We start from the raw sequence: 9,459 nt of genomic DNA, 5'->3' as shown, positions 1-9,459 counted from the left end.
CAAAAGTGCGGATTCGAGATGCCCACAGGAACACAGAGCAGGGCGGGAGGAGGGGGACCCGGAGGGACTGAGGGCCCGATGAAGAGGAGGCAGGAACCATTAGAGTCCGGGGGCCTGCGTCTGTGGCAGAGGAGGCGGCGATGACGGGCTCTTGGGGGCCTGCATCTGTGGCAGAGGAGGCAGTGACGACGGGCTCTTGGGGGCCTGCGTCTGTGGCAGAGGAGGTGGTGACGATGGGCTCTTGGGGTCCTGCGTCTGTGGCAGAGGAGGCGGCGATGACAGCCTCTGGGGGCCTGTGTCTGTGGCAGAGGAGGCGGTGACGACGGGCTCTTGGGGGCCTGTGTCTGTGGCAGAGGAGGCGGCGATGATGAGCTCTAGGAGGCCTGCATCTGGGAAAGAGGAGGAGACGAGGATGGGCCCTTGGGGGCCCGCGCCTGATGAGGGCAGGACTGGCGGTGACCGGAGGCAGAGACGCCGGAGGAGACGTCCTTGACTTCTGGACTGCAGGCGGCGGCGTCGGCCTCTGGACTGGAGGCGGCGTCGTCGGCCTCTGGACCGGAGGCAGCATCGTCGGCCTCTGGGCCAGAGGCGGCGTCGACAACGGGACTGGAGACGGCGGAGACGTTGGACTGGAGCGAGCGTCAACCTCTGGACACGAGAGAGCGTCGACCTCTGGACTGGAAAGCGCGTCGACCTCTGGACTGGAGAGACCGTCGACCTCTGGACTGGCGAGAGCGTCGACCTCTGGAGTGGACGAGGCGTCGACCTCTAGAGTGGAGGAGGCGTCGACCTCTGGAGTGGATGAGGAGTCAACCTCTGGAGTGGATGAGGCGTCGACCTCTGGAGTGGATGAGGCGTCGACTTCAGAACACAAGGAGGTGTCGACTTCAGAACACGAGGAGGCGTCGACTTCAGAACACGAGGAGGCATCGACTTCAGAACACGAGGAGGCGTTCGACTTCAGAACACAAGGAGGCATCGACTTCAGAACACGAGGAGGCGTCGACCACAGGACTGGAGGAGGCGTCAACCACAGGACTGGAGGAGGCGTCGACCACAGGACTGGAGGAGGCGTCGACCACAGGACTGGAAGAGGCGTCGGCCACAGGACTGGAAGAGGCATCGACCACATGACTAGAAGAGGCGTCGACCACACGACTGGAAGGGGCGTCGACCAAACTTCTGGTCTGGGGGCGTCGATTCCTGGCCCGGAGGCGTCGACTTCTGGTCCATTGGCTTCTGAACCGTCGACTTCTGGACTGTCCACTTCTGGTCCGGGGGCGTCGACTTCTTGTCAGAGGGCGTCGACTTCTGGTCCGGGGGCGTCAACTTCTGGTCTGGGGGCGTCGACTTCTGGTCCGTCGGCTTCTGGACCCTCGACTTCTGGTCCAGGGGCGTCGACTTCTGGTCTGGGAGCGTCAACTTCTGGACCGTCGGCTTCTGGAGTGGAGGAGGAGTTGCTGGAGATGGGACCGCTTGGACAGGCTGGACCGGATGCGGTGCGACCTCCGAGACCACCGCTGGAACTGGATGCGATTGTACTGGTGGTGCTGGAAACTGGGAGAGGAGGGAGGATAGAGTGTCCAGTTGGAGCTCCTGGAGACTGAGGCTCTGATGGAGTTGGGCCAGCTCAGGTCGGAGACCGGCGAGCTCTGCTGGGTGGACAGCAGGCTTGCTCCTCTGGCTCTGAGACGAGGGAGCTGCTGGCTGGACTGAAACCCTCTCCTGGTGATTCGGGGAAGACAGGTTGTCCAGGTGGGACTCCTTGAGACTGACGAGCTGACGGATCCGGCCAAGCTCCACCTGCAGATCTGCGAGCTCTGTCACCTGGGCTGTGGGCGTGGTTCCTCCTCCTGCAGATGACGGAGGTGCGGATGGGACCGGAGACGGGACTGTTGGTCTGACGGGGGCGGGTCCAAGCAGGTGCGCAGAGCCAGGGCAGCTGCAAGCTCGCGGCTCCGTCCTGGGACACAGGATTGCGGTGGAGCCCGGCTTCCTTCCCCACGCCGTGGGCCAGCTCCGGGGAAGCACACAGCAAGTCTGGTGCCCATGAAGCTGGAGCGATCCGGAAGCGTTTCCCGGTCCAACCTCTCATCTGGCTCCGGAAGGGTGGAGAGGAACACCGCGGCTGAAGCCCGGTGACCGCGTCTGTGGCGAGGCGAAGGCGAAGCCGGAGGAGGAGAAGAAGAAGCCGGCCGGTGGTCCGAAGAGAGGAACTGAAGCACGCACTCCTAGGGGAGAATCTCCCTGCTGGATCCTTTTACGGGTTGGATCATTCTGTCACTACCGTGCCGGTGAGCGAAGCGGAGATGAGGCGAGGATCCAAACGGGGTGAGGAAGACAGGCAGACAGGTAGGAACATTTTACAAGAACTTTAATATGGAGCACGCAGGACATAGAAACAATGATCCAAAACGAGACACAACACAGAAGGGGTTTAAATACAGGAGGGCTGGGAGCTTGGGTGATTGGGAAACGAGAGGCAGGTGGGAGCAATTAACAGAGAGACCCTGGAATAAACCAAAAGGGGAGACAGGACAAGGTGTGACACATCTCTTATAGTGCACAGATACGTATAACTGTGGTGTGGCCCTCTTCTATTTTGCACAATAACAGATAAAGTGGTGGTTTCACAAGGATTACTTTTACATAAACTAGGTACAACCAACTAACAACAAGATAATAGTGTCTGCTAATGACTGCTGGACACCCATTTCCTGTGGTGGCAACCAAACCAAAGTCACCAGCCCCCTCACTTAGTTTGAAACTTGAAATGTCTGTGCTGTGGAGCTCATCTCAAAAATGGGCTTGAGCACTAAGACCAACATCTTGACATTAGGCCAAAGATGATTTTGATATAAATCTTGTCAAAATGCATCTTCACAAATGATAGCTATGCCACTACGATCTGTGCTTTACTCGGAAAATACTTTATCCAACATGATTTTGATCACAACTATGTCCTTTGTTTAGTACAAATACCACATTTGACTAGGCAGCCTCCTGGGAATAGTGCCTCCGGAAACTTTTATTAATTAATATTGATGATCCAATGATCACTAAATGCTTAAACTGAGTTAAATATTCAATAACTTAACTTGTGCGACTGTCGTGTTACCAATATAGGATATTATCACTGTAAATGTCAGAGAACTTATGCTGCTTCAACAAAGTGTTGAAGAAAAATCAGCAGCAGCAGTCCACTGATGTCTGAGGTTATTCCAGTAGAACTACAATTTGCAATTCACAATTTTTTTCATCATTAATAAAAACTTCTCAAAAACATTGAGTGCTGTGCTAGAATCAGCAAAATCCACGGATATTTGAGATGATTATAATAACACTGAAGTTAGTCGAAGTTCAGTCATTGAACATCGAGTTTGGTTCATCCTAGTCCTATGCTCACACACACGCCGTGTTTCCATTATAGGTTTCCCATATATGGGAAATTTCTAGGAGGCAGGTAGGTGACAGTGAAAATACGATGGCTCTGTTCTCTCAACTCTTAACCCTTTCAGGAATGCCCCAAAACATTAGCATATTTTTTGGCACCTTTCAATGTCCAAAAGGTGTCCATGGACATTAATAGAATTTAAAAAGTTTAATTCTGTCAAAGTATACCCTAATTCAGTCCATTAGGGGACTGTGGGAGTGGCTGATGTAAAGAGTGGCATTTAACTCCACTGCCAGCCGTTTTCTGAACAAAAAGCCCGTGACAGCCAGCGTTTGAGCGTTTTTATTGTTTTTGAAGAGTCACAGAATATTGTGTTCTTTGACCATGTAAACACATAAACTACCAAAAGAAAGTGTAGACTCTACTTAAATCAGGTAGAACCAGCATGCTTCTAGCTTTCTCCCAGGCCTGGGCGATAAATCAATTAAATTAATTAATTAGAATTTTTTGTTGCGGGCAATTTAGAAAAAAGTAAATCGAATTTTTGTGTAAAAGTGCCCCAGACCTAATAACCGAAAAACTCTCTCCGGTCGTGTATCAGATCAAGATCACTGAAGGTAACAAAGACCCCATCTATAAGTGGACCCACAGGAACCAAATCAAACCACACAAGGGTTCCACTAATCTGGAGGATATTACAACCCAATACTCTGATAACCCAACTCGCATCGAACCGAAAGGGGGGTGAATTTCCTGTCACCTGTCCCATAGTTCTCTGTTTCAGGTTACACAGGTTTGTTTGTGTTTGTGTGTGTGCATGGTTGTATTTCCTGTCTATACATGAGGTACAGACTTGGAGTGACTTGGGATGGTCAAGCTGTGGGTTCCTGGAGTCCTGTAATGGTTAAGTCCTGACAGTAAAAGGGAGTATTCCACAAACTGTTATGTTTATCCAAATTCCATTTTTATTTTTTATCTACTAATTAATTCCTTATGGGGTACATTCACATATAGGTTTGATTACTAACAACACTGATTTACATTTTTGTGTTTCTTCTTTACATTACTAGTAATTATATTATTATTTCTGTTAGAAAGATATTCACAGATATACATTTCTGCATTATTTTATTGTAGCTGATTTCTTTCGTCATTTCTATTATAATCAATTCTATTTTGATTGTTACCAGTTATGGGCTACAGATCCTTTTGCCCTTCAGTTTTGATGACATTTTTGCTCAAAGAGTTGTTTTTCCCTCATATATCATAGGGTTATATCCATTTTGTTCTTTTTGCAACACTTTTCCGGTGCACTTAGTTACTGCATTTCATTTCCTACACCTGAACTCCGTTCGCATAATTTGCTTCACATAGCACATATAGGCACATATAGTGCTAGGTTTATTTTTCTTTGTTATTTTGCATCAGACGTCTATTCGTGTGTGTCTACATTGTAGTGCCCTGTGTCTACACATCTACTCTCCTGAGCTTCGCCATCAGTCTTTGCTTCCTGGGAGGACCTCTCTACTCCATCACCTGATTCGGCTGCCTGATGCCTGAGGGTCCGGTTCGCTTGGGTCTGGACGTCCTGTGGTTCCTGCCATGGTTGCGGGAGCTTTCCGGTTCGCCTGGGGCCTGGTCCGGTCCGTACTCTTCTTCTTCCTACCTGTGGACTACGCTGTGTGGGAACAGAGCGCTCATTTATACTTTTTGAAATAATTACTTCAAGCAATTACAAATGATCAATTGCAGTTGAAATTCTTCCCGTCACAGGGATATACAAATGATCTACAGATTATTGACTTAATCACTTCTCAAAGACATGATCCGTGACTGTTCACCGGCATGGGGAATGCTTCCTCACTCCTTCTGCCTTCAACTGGGACATAACATCTGCCATTCCTCGATGGAGTCCTTCGGGCCTCTGGGGTGTTGCAATGCCAGGTGGTTTCTTTCGGACCACCGTGACCTTGTAAAAGGGGGGAGATGTAAAGTCACAAATGGCCTGATTTTGAGATCCCACAGGTCAAATGCACAGCCAGGTCAACTTACCCTGGCTATGACACATTCTACTATCTTTTCCCCTCACAGGAGACTCGAAGTCTGCATGTAGCCCCTTTAATTAGAGCCTACTTCCTCACACCAGCTAGACTGCAGAGATAATAAATGATAAACAATAAATATTTTCTCCTCCAAGGTCCATCACAGAGGAACTCTTTTAAATAAATCCCTTTATTCCCAGATGAAGAAGAAAAGAAGATTTTATAATTAAAAAGAATCATTGACTGAACTTTTGCTATTGCTAATTATAAATAATGAAATGTTTCCTTAATCTGTGCTCAATGATATGTTTTAGTATGTTTTCTTGATGAGGTCATAACATTTGCGCTCACAAGTAAAGTTAAGTTAATCCATGACACACAAGTTAACCTTTTGCCTAGATTCGGAGTCTCCATCACAGAGGATGTGTCTCTGCAATGCTTGGTAACATCCTCAAAACGTGCCAACTTCTGGTTGGCTATTCAAGATAACATCAATCCGTTAAAACTAGTTTTACTCTGGTTTTCCCCTGAGTTCAATTTCAGACAAAACAGTTCAAACAGCTCAACAGTTCGAGGGTTCTAGAGCAAGCTTCAGACCGGCCATCTTTAGCCTCTTTAACCAGAAGGATTTTGACACGTTGTCAAAACCTTAAAACTTTTTCGCACCTGCAAAGCTGAAACAACAAGATTCTTTTCCTGCAGAACAAAGCTGACTCCAAACTCCTTCAGTTATTTTTAAGACGCTTGGTTTCATCCATCTGTCGTGACCCGAGAGACATCTCCGGACTGAAAGAACCGGTGTCGGTACAAGATCTGCTCGTGTGCAAGATCGGCTCGGGGTCCGTCGACTGCCGGTGACGTCAAAGTAGTTGATTGGCTGAACATGAACCTTACGGAATTACGTAATCATGTTACGTTGTTATCGCCTTACGTTGGTCCAGGCAAATCTTTCAGTTGGAAAGATGGACAACTTTTACAAAGAAATCCATCATTACCTCTTTGAAAATACACTTTTAGCATAGAGCTGCATGTATATTAGGGCTGAACGATTAACTGCATGTGCAATTAAATTGCGATGTGACAAAAGGAGATTTTCTAATCTCAAAGGCTGCAATTTGGCAGCGAATGGTTAGCACAATGCTAATATACGTGGAGAAACCCATAGGAATGCTAATGCTAATATCACCGATTACAATCTCACAAAATATGAATTAGAAATGTGCCAAATGATTACATTTGGAGTCTAATAGAAAGTAAAACTACCATCAATCAAATAAGTACAGACAGGTATTTTAGTAAAGCCAGAAAACTTTTAACTCCAGAGTTTTGGCTAGCAGCTATGAGCGTATACTGAACTACGCATGGACAAGACGTCAAAAACTAAACACAAAATACTTCAATAAACGGGACACACTTCTTTCCTGCAAATACAATTTCACAGGTGTTGCTAATACCTATGATCCTTCAAGGGATGTGCTCAAAGAGGAGTTCAACATTATGAATACAATATAGTGTTTTATTTTACAAATACCATTATAAACACAAACTTACATCGTAAGAAACATTATTTTAATAACAAAACTGCTAAATTACTTCCAACAGTATAGATGTGTAGTGTATTTTGTCCGAGTGGGTTTGCCATACTTTGACGTCATGGGCAGTCGAAGGACCCCAAGCCGATCTTGCACCCGAGCAGATCCTGTACCGACACCGGCACCTTGGTCCTCTACAGCCCTCCGGTGCCAGCGGTCATCCGACCTCTCACTTTCGGATCCACCAAGAGGGTCTCTTAATCCGGGTAAAGTAGACACACAGATAGCATCTGAATGTGATCCGATAATAACATCTTTATAGTTTATTTGCAAACCAAATTCTTTCCATCCAGAACTCAGCTCTGAGAACGGAGATTCTGAATACATTATATTCACACATAGGTTCCAGACACCAACCTTTTAGTTTGCATCCACTCACAGTAAATAATAATTTAAACAATTTGTCAAGTATTAATGGTTTGTAAAATAAATTCTTATTTTGTTTATAAACCTGACTGTTTCTTGAATCAAAGTGAAGTGTGTATGATCCCTTAATAATTAAAAGAATCCTAGGATCTTCTAATTAATCATACTGAGACCAAGCAGGGGATATTCTATTTATATAGAGTATCATAGCTTTGTTCACAAGTGGTGGTAATAATAATACATAGCTCTTAAGCAATTTACCCTCTATTATCATTACACTAACAACTCCTCCAAATTTACAAATTCCGTTCTTTTGCCGCTGTCTAATGGTGTCATCTTCTATCAAGTTACAACCAACCTGAATGAGTTGCACACACATTTTGCCCAGCAATTCTACTGGGCAATTTAAGAGTTCATACCCCAGTTCAGGCACTTGGTTCATTCTTGAAATGACCTGAAAAGTGGGTCACTTTGATTACTTTAATTGGGACATGTTGACACTTGAAGTGTGAATCTGTGAATATCTGTACAAGTGACCTAACTGAAAGGTCTGGAATTCAAATTCCCGTCAAGCCCCCAAATGCATTAGCATAAAGGTGTTGCAGAGGCTCAATAGACACTAAAGAAAACGTGTAAAGTTTGAAAAAATATATAGATGTATTGGAAAAAAATATACAGCAAATAAATGAGTTAAGAGCCACTGCCAAACAACAAAAATGTCAGAAAAAAAGATTTGGGATTCTCCTCTGGTGTTGAAAACCTAAACTAACCCCTGTAACTTAACACAGGGGAAAGGACGGACTCCCAAACTCATCCAAATAACAAACTAAGAATTGGCATGCAGTTGGATTCACATGCAATTAGGGAGACAAAATGATCATGCAAGGCATTTTGTAGCTCACCACAGTAAGACACTGAGAGACTTGATTTGGGGTTTAACCAATGACTGTGGAAATATTGGACTAAACCTCTGTAATGCCAACCGTAGTTTTCTGAAGAGCTGAACTGAAGTCCAGTGGGCGGTCCCCACCACCGCTGTCTTGGCTGTGTCACACGCCTGAACATGGCATTTTTAACATGGGAGTCAATTAGAACTTGCTCTGTTTTAGATCTGGCCCCTAGTGGATAACGGGGGAACTGCAATTTTTATGACTTCCACATTGGCTTCACTTTAGTCAAGGGACGTTTGCCCCTTGATTTAACAAAACGTCCGTTTGCACCTATGGGAAGTATTTGTGTGTATCTGTTCAAGTTTACTAAAAGTGCTGCTCAATGTTCCAATTAATTTCAATGGTTAATTAAACTGATAGAAAAATGTCACATTATCTACTTTCTTAATGTGCGTGTGTGTGTATGCGCTATTAAATAAAAATGTAGATAAGTTACATTTCACTGTACTTTAGTCGATATAATGGCTGCGTTGTGTTTATCTGAGATAAATCAGAAACTTTAGATTATTATGCAAAAATGTATCATATAAAATACACCAATTAAGTAAAAGTCGCAAAGCAAGGCATAAGTGTCAGAAGCTGTTGTTCACATGAATCCTTTGTACTTATCAGCACAGTCAGACCTGTACCATTTCTTTAAAAAGTCACTTAGTTGCATCGCAGGCATTTTTATTTTGCCACTGACATTTGTTGCAGTGTAGTGTTTCACTTTGCTGCAGATGACCTTCCTTTAGCTGCAGCGCCCTCCTGTGGTATGCAGCAGTTGGCTCAGGTGCACATTAATCAGCCTACAAACTTTTATTTGTTGTACACTCTAGTGGTTTAACTTAATTTGAATGAATAACTATAGGTAAAAGGTTTATCACTGTGAGAAAATGTTCACCTGAGAACCTTGTTTCAATCTACATCAAAAATACACTGAATTCCTGTTAGGTGGCTGAACACCTCCCCCTGGTGTTCAACTCTTTAATGGTGTTGAATTCAGTTTTTACAGATAAATGCAAATTTTACTGAACATTTAATGAACCTTTTAGATTCTGACTTTGTTCACTGTCTAGAGAGGTTGTATTAGGTGAAAATGGGTGCTTTAACTTCCTAAATACATGGTCTTTTTC

At 45.1% G+C, this 9,459-nt stretch overlaps 1 protein-coding gene across 1 annotated transcript in view; it reads right to left on the bottom strand.

The window, feature by feature from the left end:
* Positions 1-7,196: 7,196 nt before the first annotated feature.
* The window catches only part of LOC139062617 (E3 SUMO-protein ligase ZBED1-like), a 199,003-nt gene continuing 196,740 nt past the window's right edge, over positions 7,197-9,459 (bottom strand). The window contains exon 4 of the transcript XR_011516176.1: positions 7,197-7,224. The gene's annotated coding sequence lies outside the window, so the exon portion shown is untranslated. The remainder of the gene's footprint in view (positions 7,225-9,459) is intronic.

The sequence above is a fragment of the Nothobranchius furzeri genome, chromosome 14, assembly GCF_043380555.1.
Source record: "Nothobranchius furzeri strain GRZ-AD chromosome 14, NfurGRZ-RIMD1, whole genome shotgun sequence".
Classification (NCBI taxonomy): Eukaryota; Metazoa; Chordata; class Actinopteri; order Cyprinodontiformes; family Nothobranchiidae; genus Nothobranchius; species Nothobranchius furzeri.
This window is presented reverse-complemented; position numbering and strand designations above follow the sequence as displayed.